At 40.9% G+C, this 12,430-nt stretch overlaps 1 protein-coding gene across 5 annotated transcripts in view; it reads right to left on the minus strand.

The window, feature by feature from the left end:
- MEGF11 (multiple EGF like domains 11) overlaps positions 1 to 12,430 on the minus strand; it is a 454,207-nt gene that overhangs the window by 275,958 nt on the left and 165,819 nt on the right. The window lies entirely within an intron of this gene.

Below are 12,430 nucleotides of genomic sequence, written 5' to 3' on the forward strand. Positions count from 1 at the left end.
AGGTCCACTTAGAAAGGGTCCGTTGGCCCCTCATAAAAGGGGGGGTACTGTAAAGGATCTGCCAGGCACAGCTTCGGGGGTTAACGCCCATAGATAATCAGTCTGCACCTGCTTCTATGTCTGTGAGACTGACTCCATCTTCCACCACTCAGGGTGGCAGGCTTAGGAGTGGGAGAACCTATCACAGCCTGGCAAGACGGAATTAGCTCCCGCCCTCTGTCTATTTATACCTGCCTTTCCTGTTCCTCCTTTGCTTGTGATTCTTCTCGTTTGGTTTCCTGGCCCTGCTGCAGCTTCTTGTACCATTGTCCTTGCTTCATATTGACCCCGGCTTGCTGACTACTCTCCTGCTCTGCGTTTGGTAACTCGTACACTCCTGGTTTGACTCGGCTTGTTTACTACTCTTCTGCTCTGCGTTTGGCACCTCGTACTCTCCTGGTTTGACTCGGCTTGTTCACTTCTCTTGTTGCTCACGGAGTTGCCGTGGGCAACTGCCCCTTTCTCTCCCTAGCTCTGTGTACCCTTGTCTGTTTGTCTGTCGTGCACTTATTGAGCGTAGGGACCGTCGCCCAGTTGTACCCCGTCGCCTAGGGCAGGTTGTTGCAAGTAGGCAGGGACTGAGTGGTGGGTAGATTAGGGCTCACTTGTATTAGGGCTCACACATATATCCCATATCCTGTGGATAGTGGATACATGTGTTTTTGGTTTTGTTTGCAGCTATGATCAAACTTTTCCTATAAAATGGGGGCATATGCTCAATGACCATCCATCAGGCACTCTCAATGATTTTTTAAACCACTGGTGGTATGAAAAATGTCTATGTGTAAACGGGCTGACCAAATTGTGCCATTACATTTATGCCAATGAAAGGACTACATAGTCAACTTCCTGTAGGGAGAATGTAATAAAAAGACAATATGACACTCTGTCAACTATTTGGTCTTACTAGGACTTGGTCATACTATAATTATTGTTTACCCCACCCTTAGGTATTATTGTCAATGTCCCCATTAGTGAGTGATCTAAGGTAGTGATAGGGAAAACAAATTTTCAACAGTGGCCTTTCGAATCAGTAAGCCATATTTTATAGCAGTCTGTACTGTGCCTATACAGGTGTAGACACAGACTGCCATAAAACAGCCTTTCTATGCGGATAGCCTACTCTACTAACAGATTGCTCAAAGGAAAGCAATTCCAATGTACAAAAGAACAGGTACAATTCCCTAATAAATTAGCATAGGTGAACCCATGTTTCACGTGGACGGATGCCTAGTTAGGTATTCAGAAACCTGTTAAAACTGTACACAATGTTCTCTACATTTTACAACAAAATTTACCAGAGGAACAATTTGCCAAGTGCATAATCAAACGTTATATTAGAATAACTTCACAAAGTAAGATTTACATTCACTACTGCATGAGCTCAGGAATTCAGTCTGTGAACGTCTGCTAATACCAGTTATTTGATGAGATACTTCACATCATGCATTCAAGGTTCTAGTTTTATTGTGAAGAACTTGAAATTCACAGATAAACCAAGAATTGTTATGTAGTCCAAATGTAATTATGAAAAGAAAGGATTAGAGATAGGCTCATTACAGGAATTATCATATACAGAAAAAGGCAAAGCACTTTAGGATTTTGGTTATGTACATATAGACATTAAGGTAGCTGGATGAGAAAGAGGCAGAAAGAGAAACAGAGACACCTGCTGCAGCTTTCTAGTAAGTGTTTTATCTCACCCCAGTCCTGAATTCAAAGCCACACTGCTCATTAATGCTGTATAATCTCCTCCATGCTGCTGCTTTGCTTTTCTTTCTTTTTTTTTTTTTTTCTCTCTCTTCTCTATATATATATATATATATATATATATATATATATATATATATATATATATATATATATATATATATATTTATGTGATAGATAGAGATTGGAGAGCAGGATTCTCCTCTACCTTATGTGTGCAGTGTATAGAAGGCATGATAGCCGTGCCCATAATCACTGCCCATGACAGCCACCCGCATTTTAAGCCTGTGCTCCCATACAAAGTATTGGAGAAAGGACCATTAAAAGCAAAAGATAGGACATGTCTTATCTTTTGCGGAGGCTTTCTACGGGCCGGACACCTTCCCGCAAATATACGGGAAGGTGTCCGCGGTCAATAGAAGTGAGTGAATTGGTCCATAATTGCGGACCGTAACTGCGGACCGCAATTACGGACAAATTCTATGGTCATGTGCATGGGGCCTTAGGCTCTGCCCACTTGCTCAGAGAAAACTTAGAATTATAGAGAGAGCTTGCAGAGGGGAAAACTTCTAAAAATGCCATATACAAGTTATATAATGGACAGAAATAGTGTTATTCCTCATGTACACACATGACAGCTTATTCTGAAAAGTCAAATGATAGGTAATCTTTAAATAAAGAAGGCCACACAACAAGTGCGGCCACCGCTTCATTAAAATCGGCTACACAGAAAGCCATTGCATAGAATCAACAAAAAGGGAAGGGTAATGGATCAATAGAGTTCTTCCAATGGATGAGGGTGCTAGAGGTGGACCCTATCACGCCTTTATGGCACATATGTTCATATGTCATAAATGTGTATGATGGTAGTAATGCTCCGCTTTCAAGGAGTTGTCTGCCTTAGACAACCCTGTTCATATTGCCCTGTTAGGGGTCCCTCTCTATTATGCAAACTGGTAAATGGCAACATAGAGCTGCTCTACGACAGAAGGGTCCGTCTTGCCCCTGCATAGACCCATTGATATCAGAGAATGCTGTGTAATGGTTAAATTCTCCTGCAATTTCAGCTCTCCACTTCAAAGAAATGTTCTAAATAAAATGAGTCTTTTCCGGTTCCTGGTTACATTTGTTTCTGGGAAAGCGGTGTATGTATTTCTGCCAATGTAGGGGTTTCCTAGACTCCTAAATGTAGCTGGTACTATATAAATAACACCATGTAAAATGTTAAGTATATGAAAATGAAGTGATACACTGTGTGGCTGAATGCTGCAGAATGGTCATTATGAGAAAGCAGGAATGATCCATTGTCAAGCGGTTAGATGCTTTAGTATTATTATTAGATGCGACGAGCTGATTATAAGTACTCTCAGCATATGGAGGCACTCAGCAGTATTACATCCATTCATTTAAGAAGCAGTGGCCTCACGCATCATTTGTGTAACTCTAATACGAGCAGACAGACAGCAATGCTCTCCCTCCACGTGTTGGGGAAATATATTCTGATTAATGCCACTAATTATAGAGAAACAAACAAGGCCGGATCCTGGGCAGCGGCTTTTTGCTCACTGGATAAGAAATGAAATTATTCAGAAATACATAGGGACAGATAATGACATAGGAGGGGGGTGTCTGGCGTCAGGGAGACATGTGGCTCCGTCTGCCGAAATATACCCTCCTCATAGACTCTACTTAACTATTTCTATGCTAGGAGACTGCTTTCAGGCTGGGACTAACATGCAGCATGAATTCTTGGGAAATACATTTTTTGAAGTGACACAGACAGTGGTGTCGGTGGTGACAAGAAAGAGCTTTAAACATTTAGCCCAATTTTCATAATATACAGTACACCAGTGTTCCCCAAGTAGTGACTCGCCAGGCACAAGTGGATCTCAGCCCCCCTCCATGTGGCTCCGCAACAGCTTCCCATACCATGATGCCCTAGCGGCACCAGGGATGTCATGACATTACTAGAACGTGTTACCAGAATCCAAATCATATCACTGGCAGTTATACTAGGGTAAGAGTCTTATCCCCAGATCTTTTTTAGTTGTATTTTTCCCTTATAATATTCAGTTTGGCTCAACACCATCTGTTCTATTTGACAGTGGCTCACAACTTACAAAAGGTGGAGGATCTCTGATATACACTGTATAGATGTAACATAAATCCATAGGGATCTATGTATGCGCTCCAATTTATGTATCAATTTACAACTCTATCCAAGGTGTAAATCTCATATATGCGGAATGGACCATCCTGGGCAAGGTTTGCATCATGCCTATTTTACCTTACTAATTTCCTTTTTATTATTATTTACTATTTTACATTCTGCCCCTTACTATCAGAAAGAGTACTTTCTTAAAAAAAAAACACAACTACACCATAATATGAGATGGGATTCCACATAATTTGTAGTTAGTGATCTCATGCATTTCAAAATAAAATAAAAAACATGAATTTAACAATATTTCAGACTGCAGCTCTAAAAGGGCAGAAAGGGAACAAGATCTCTACAGTTGTTGGGAAATTGCAAAACTTGTATGCCGCAATATTAAAGAAAGTATTTCTTCTCAGCATTAGAAATGACAAGAAAGAAGATCAAAGCTGTTGTGGTTCTGTTTATAAAATTATTGACGGAGAGATTAAGGCATTAAATAAACATAAACATAGACATATTTTAGAGACCGGTCAACTAAATAACCTCAATTTCTACAAAATCAGGATGATTCATCTCAGGTTGGTGACCCAAAAAGAAATAAATAGTTTATAGGAACAAATAACAGATTTCATTCCAAACCCTTAGAACAACTCATAAAAAGCCTCAGAGCGTCTCTCCCAGGATTCCCTGTGTTTGAACAGGTTTCCCGCTTGTAATGCTAATTAATTTTCAGGGGGTGCTAGCTTCAGAGGTTGGGGAACCTGATGTGTGCCAGAAATACCCAGTGGGACTCAAGGTCCCCTGTGCACACTGCTACTACCTTCTCTGATCCCCTCTCTACCATCATAGGTTAACAGGATTCTATGGGAAATATAAATGTTGCTTAAATTAAATAAAATGTTGTCCCTGCCCTAACTGCTGCTCTCGGGAACCTGGGCTAAGGGGGTGGGAAGTAGAATGTTTGCGTAGGCCTGTGCATAAGGCTGGGTTCACACGTCACAGGCAAAATGCGTTTTTTTTTAGAAGGCAAAACTACTGCAATTAGTCGTGAAAAGTGCGCTATTTTGAGTCGGTCAAAGGTGGGATACACATTAATTAAGACCTGTGTACTTAACCTACCTGTATTTATTGAGACATCTGTAAACAAACAATCCCCATATACCCTGTAGCCAGGTCTGAGGACAAGGAGTAAATTATGAAGTGCAAGTCTGATATTCTGCTATGGAAGCAACTTCTACATATGTCCAAAGAAGCCCTACAGTCTACACAACAAAGTTAAAACACACGAGGATACACTGGAATATAACTCCCTTATTCTATGATAGACTGGAATATAACTCACTTATTCTATGATAGACTGGAATATAACTCCCTTATGCTATGATAGACTGGAATATAACTCCCTTATACTATGATAGACTGGAATATAACTCCCTTATTCTATGATAGACTGGAATATAACTCCTTTATTCTATGATAGACTGGAATATAACTCCCTTATTCTATGATAGACTGGAATATAACTCCCTTATTCTATGATAGACTGGACTATAACTCCCTTATTCTATGATAGACTGGAATATAACTCCCTTATTCTATGATAGACTGGAATATAACTCCCTTATTCTATGATAGACTGGAATATAACTCCCTTATTCTATGATAGACTGGAATATAACTCCTTTATTCTATGATAGACTGGAATATAACTCCTTTATTCTATGATAGACTGGAATATAACTCTCTTATTCTATAATAGACTGGAATATAACTCCCTTATTCTATGATAGACTGGAATATACGGTAACTCCCTTATTCTATGAAAGACTGGAATATAACACCCTCATTCTATGATAGGCGATGGGTGATTATGGCCTAAATAAAAATCACGATTAATTGAACAAGTAACCTCGATTCCGATTAATAATTTTTAGGCCACACTCCCATTTGCATGCCACGCCCCTATTTGCATGCCACGCCATTGAATTAATATAGATCCCCTGGACCAGCAGTTTACTACTGTATATAATATACCCCCTGACACTGCCCCCACACAGCATGATGTCCCTGTTATGGTATAAATATATGTATAATGTATCTGGGGCCCCAAGGAGTGAAATGTTATAAAGGAGAACATGTATTACAATATAATGGGTATTTTAGAAAAGTTAAGAGAGGAAATAGTTTGCAGCTGCTTTGCCGTCCCTTGAAATTGCAAACAGATGGTGGTCAATCACTTGACCAACCCCCCCCCCCTAAGCATAAAGGAAACCTAAGGGAATACCTGGTGCTCCACCAATGGGCTTTATGGGAAAGAAGGATGTAAGGATTGAATATACAGATGACTCATATGTTATGGAATGTTCTTTGTTCTGATGCTATAAATGCGACCACTACGGTTAAATAAAGTCAGAAGGATTTTTACTTTGAGAAACGTCTCAGTGTATCTGTTGCTTCTCCGAGCTCGCACACCCCCCCACCTGATTTGAACCTGCATGGAGATCAAGGCGTAACGTGACCTCATTGCGATCACAGAAATTGGCGCCCGAACAGGGACTTGACCAGAAGGACGGCACCCCACCCAGGGGATCTCCCGGGACTTGAATGGCGACCTCCCGGACGAAGGAACGTGCAGACCACTGCTGCAGCAAGGTAAGAAGACTTAATTCTTACAAACTCTGCTCTGCACCTTCCTGTCTGGTAGGTCACCTTCCCGGTAGTACTCCTGAGGGATAGAGGGGCCACATGACGGTATTTTTAGTGTAAAAATCTGGTCAAGTCTATATGTAATCCTACCCTCAGGATAAAGTGCCTGATCTCCATGACAGTATTTGTATGAATGTTGTAGAAACCCTGTTTTGTGTCACAAATGCATTTTAGAATAAGGAAATTGTTTTTGGAAAAAACTTCCGATAATCAGGCAAATTACCAGAAACATGTGTACATGCTTCAGGTGACTACGGGGATTATGATAGGCTAAATTTAAGCCCGGAAATCGAAAATTTTGTGCAATCTGATAATCCGGAAAAATGCCGAAAATGTGTGTACAGCATTGAGGTACTTGCAGAGATTATCATGCACTGATTTTCAGCTCAAAATGCCAGAATTTTGTGCAATCTGATAATCCGGCATGTCAAAAGAACAGCTTGATTTTACGTTTGCCTTGTTATTTGGATTAGGAATATTCTTATGGTGCGGAGGGCACGTACTCGAGTGGTGTCTGAGACGAGGAAAGTAAGCTAGTTATAAAAGGACTGTGAAAGGGGAAGATTCTCTGGCCAGAGTAGAAGAGTAAGTACGGAAATTAGAAACTGTCTAAAATAGATGAGAAAGAAATTCATCTGTCAGTAGCTAAAATCTGTAACAAAATAAGAAGTATCAAGGGGATAAGTAACTGTCGAAAATAGGCAAGAAAGAAATTTGCCTATCAGGAAAACTACCCCTTGAATTACTTAGGGTGTGCCAAAAAAGGCCACCACTTGCAGTCACAAGATGAGGAACTTGGTGTTCCTATTAAGAAGTTTCGAGGGGATAAGTAACTGTCTAAAATAGGTGAGAAAGAAATTCACCTATCAGGAAAATTACCCCCTACATAACTTAGGGTCTGCCCATAGGCGACCACTTATAACTAGTGAACAATGGGGAACTTGGTGTTCCTATTACGAGATGAGCACCCACAAGGACTGACAGCCAAACAGGCAGTAGCAGAAAGAGAAGGTAAAAAGGCAACGCAAGGAACGAATCAGTTAATGAAGGCATGTGGAATGGGAAAAGCGGGAAGATTAGATCTGGAAAAATATAGATGATATAATGAGCAGATCCTTTGTGGGATTATTGTTTAGTTGGTTGTAATTTGGCTCAGTTGGATAGTGTATACAGAGTGTACGTAGGAGATACGTAGTGTGGGACTTTCCCTAACAGCCAATAGCCATAGGGTTTGTTAGTGAAGATAAAAACTGAGAGAGAAGGGTATGAGTCCCCTCCATCATAGCAGGGCTATGGGCAACAGTCACGGCAAACGAGAGTCTGGCCGATCACCAGATTAGGTATGGCATATGGGTGAGCAAGCACCTGTTAAAATGGTGTAAGTTTACTAGGGGATTGTAAATCCAGAACCACACAGAGTCAAATGACAAAGCAGATTGGAGTAGATGGATTGTAGCATCTTTTAGAAAGCAACAAAGAGCCTACAAATGTATGTAATGTTAATACACTGAAGTAAAGTGCAGGAGGTTGTCAGAGGAAATTCATATTTTATAAAGTAAAGTTTAAAGCAAAGGAAGTTATAGAAGTAGTAGTTGTTTTAATGTTGCAAATGACCTTATAGTAAATTCCCATATGGTATAATTTAGAATCAACTAGTGTGATAAGAGAAGGGGGAGGTGAAGAACAGCTGCTAGTGAGATAAGAAATGTAATCTTGTTCTTGAAATGAATGGACACAACATTAAATGCTGATCCAGCCGACGCCCGGTAATGGCGTCCGTACCTCATGTTGAGTGTGTCCTCATTGTGGGTGGGAAACCCCCTGCCCCTGATGTGGCCACGCCCGGCCCATCCAAATCAGTATGAAATAATCACCTTGTTAATTTTGTAATTTGTAGTGTTTTTTTTCTATTTACAGAAGTTCCAGTCTAGTTCACTGATGAAACAACATGTAATCATAATATAGAGATGGTGGCCGACAGATTGTACGGTTAAACATTAACGTAGATAATTCCTATACAATGGTGTGATGAATGATTGCAGATACGTATGTTGTTTTGCAGGCATTGAAAGTGTTAAGATTGTGAGAAGTTGTGAGAAGCTGTTTGTGACCCCCCTCCCTCCCCTCTAAAGTGTGCTGTGTTTGGGAGGAGGAGGAGGGGGGCTGACTGGGTGCAGTCTGCAGGGCTGATGAGACAAAGGGATTTCAATATGCACTGCTGAGATATATATATATCAGTAATGTGTACAAACCGAAATAAATTTCTTCTCTTTTGCGCATGCGCTGTTGGTTATAAAAGTTACGATATTTATGTGTTATGATGTGATCAGATTTCATGTGTTTTGATGTTAATTCAGATGTATTAAACTACAGATACTGTGAGACACGGGGGTTTTGAAAATGTATGTGTCCCCACCGTTATACTGTTTATTGGTTTGCAGTAATTAATGTTATCAGAGATAATATTTTCTGTTTTATTGAATAACTAACTACAATTGTTCTATTTTTGATTTCACATAGAAATTATGTCATTGTAAAGATCAAATGTTTGTCAGGAAAAAGTCATTTTTGTTTCAGGCTGTTGTACATTACAGGGGGTTAAATTAGTGTTATGTTGAGATGTAGTTTTGAACTCTGCTACATCACTCTCGCAGAGTCCACAAAGGGAGGAAGGGTGAAGGAACTGATCAGGTACAATTGTGGTTTATGTGTAAGAGACCATCCCCCTCCAGCAAAGTTACACAGGAGGCGATGTGACGTCACTCACACGAGTTTTTATGGATCTAGATGAGGGAGAAGGCAAAACAAAACTTGTCTGGACATTGTTAATTTGATGTAAAGTTTTTGGGAATGTTTTATTTTTATTTGTTTTTGTATTAATCAAGTATTTGCAGAACCTGATAAAAGTGAGATTCTCAAAGTATTCTGGATTATCAGCTGAATGAGGAGGAGTTGTGTTTGGTAGCGGCTTGTGACACCAATCCATGGAGTACCTCTACGCAAGCATATACTTTGTACTGTACTTAACAAAATGGACATGACACTGCAGTTCTCACACAAAGTCATGGACCACAGCAGCGCCCGGTAGCATATTATTCAGCTAGACTAGACCCTGTGGCCCGAGGTTCCCCATCATGTGTGAGAGCTATCATTGCTGTAAATTCAATGTTAAACAAGGCCTCAGATTTGGTCCTGTCATTTCCAGTCCAAGTTTTTGCACCACATGATATTACTGCTATTCTTACTCAAGTACAACCTAAGCATTTGTCCACAGCAAGACATTTGAGATTAACCTGTGCTCTTCTTCTTCCTGAGCAGGTTACTTTACACCGCTGTACTACATTGAACCCAGCTACCTTACTGCCTTTGGAGCAAGGGGGAGAAGACGTAGGTAAAGTATGGTCACAATTTTTGCCTGAAACTGATGAACATGATTGTATGGCCCTTATGGCCCAGGAAACAGTGGGGTTCGCACATGTAAAATATACCCCACTCCAAAACCCAGACCTAATACTCTTTGTGGATGGTTCAAGGTATTGTGTAGAAGGATCTTTTCTTACAGGATATGCAGTAACCACCGAAGATGTAGTCCTAGAAGCAGCCTCCTTACCAGCGTCCCGCTCAGCACAAGAAGCGGAGCTTAAGGCCCTGGCAGCAGCATGCCAACATGCAGAAGGAAAGACAGCAAATATATACACTGACTCTCGATATGCTTTTGGGATTGCACACGATTATGGCCCCATATGGAAGGCTAGACAGTTTTTGACCTCTGCAGGTACACCTGTAAAGAATGCAGACTTTGTAAAATACTTGATGGAGACCCTGATGTTACCCACAGAAGTAGCAGTAGTAAAAATTAAAGCTCACACTAAGGTGAGTTCACCAGAGACAAAAGGGGAAATGCCCTGGCAGACGAAGCGGCAAAGCAAGCAGCACAGAAGCTACCCGTGTTAGCAGCCGTATGTCAGATAAAAGATCCAGAGGAAACAAGACCAGCTGTAAGCCCGGAACTACTGCACAAACTTCAAGGACAAGCAACAAAAGAAGAAAAAGACAAGTGGACGGCCCAAGGAGCAACGCTACGAAAAGATGGCCTCTGGCAATGCAAGAATAAACCGTGCCTGCCTAAGACAATGTTCCCAATGATGGCCCAAATAACACATGGAGCGACTCACCAATCAAAAACGGCAATGATGGACTTGGTAAACAAGGTGTGGTATGCCCCAGGGTTTAGTGTGATGGCCAGCAGTTTTACACAAGGATGCATGATCTGTGCAACACATAATATTGGAAGAACTGTAAAAGTACCACAGAAGCACACACCCAGACCTATATATCCGTTCCAGAGACTGCAGATAGACTATATTCAACTACCCAAAGTTGGTACCTATGAGTATGTGCTTGTTTGTATTGATCTCTTTTCAGGATGGCCAGAAGCATTTCCAGTAACCAAAGCTACAGCCGTAGCCCCAGCAAAGAAACTGATCAACGAGGTGGTGTGCAGATATGGAGTTCCAGAAGTGATCGAGAGCGACAGAGGAACTCATTTTACGGGTGAAATCATGAACCATGTGTTGTCAGCTCTAGGCATAAGTCAAGCCCTACATACACCATACCATCCACAAAGCAGTGGGAAGGTTGAGAGACTAAATGGGACTCTCAAATTGAAAATCCAAAAAGTAATGGTAGAAACCGGGAAACCATGGACCGAGTGTCTACCATTAGTCTTGTTCTCAGTAAGATACACGCCCACAAAAAGAACAGGTCTCAGCCCATATGAGATCTTATTTGGGTCGGCTCCCAGATTAGGATGTTATTTTCCACAGGTGCTCCAAATGCAGTATGGTAGACTAACAGATTATGTATCAACGCTGAACAAACAATTGAACAAGGTGCATGCACAAGTTTTTGCTTCCATTCCAGATCCTGATTCAGTTGAAGGGACGCATAAGCTAGAACCAGGAGATTGGGTCGTTGTCAAAAGACACGTGAGGAAAAGTCTAGACCCAAGATTTGACGGACCGTTTCAAGTTTTACTCGTTACAAGCACCTCAGTGAAGCTCGAAGGAAAGGCAAGCTGGATTCACGCCAGTCATTGTAAAAAGGTTCTTCAGCCAGAAGAATGAAGATCTTTGCGGTTGTTGCGGCGGTTGTTGCGTGTGCTCTTATACAAAAAGGCAGAACTGCTACTCCTGTACACGTAATCAGTACAGAATCACTGGAACAGTTCAGGACAGGGTGGGCGAATGCCACAGTAATAGAAAGCAGGGTAACTACACCTGTAAGGCCAATGACCCGTGTTATACTACAAATGTGACTACAACCGAAGGGACTTCGAGAAAAGGACCACATGGAGGGACTGTGTACCTTCACATAGACAAAACAGCCAACATTAGCATACAAGAAGAGACGGCTGTTGTTTTGTTGTTATGAACCAGATTTACAGTATCTATAGAAATATACAACCAGTAAAAATAGAAATGAAATGATAAATAAGACTTATGAAAGATGCAACAAGGAGAGGCTCAACTCTACGATTGTAATAAAAGAAACTGATGGGATGATATTATGTATGAATAATAGCCAACTAAGAAATAGAATATATTTTGTATTCTTGATAACAATTTTAAGAGATAGTTTTAAGCCACATAGAACAGTACAAAGTCTGGAAAGAATCCCACACACTTGTAAGAGCGCTGTAACCCAACAGCAGAAAAAGAATGTACACTTCAATATTTCCTTCCCTGAATCCCCCAGCTGTCATAGACAAAAAAAGAGAATGGTATGACACGCTATTAGGAGGGGTAGGAACGGGAT

Source organism: Rhinoderma darwinii, chromosome 3 (assembly GCF_050947455.1).
Source record: "Rhinoderma darwinii isolate aRhiDar2 chromosome 3, aRhiDar2.hap1, whole genome shotgun sequence".
NCBI classification, from domain to species: domain Eukaryota; kingdom Metazoa; phylum Chordata; class Amphibia; order Anura; family Rhinodermatidae; genus Rhinoderma; species Rhinoderma darwinii.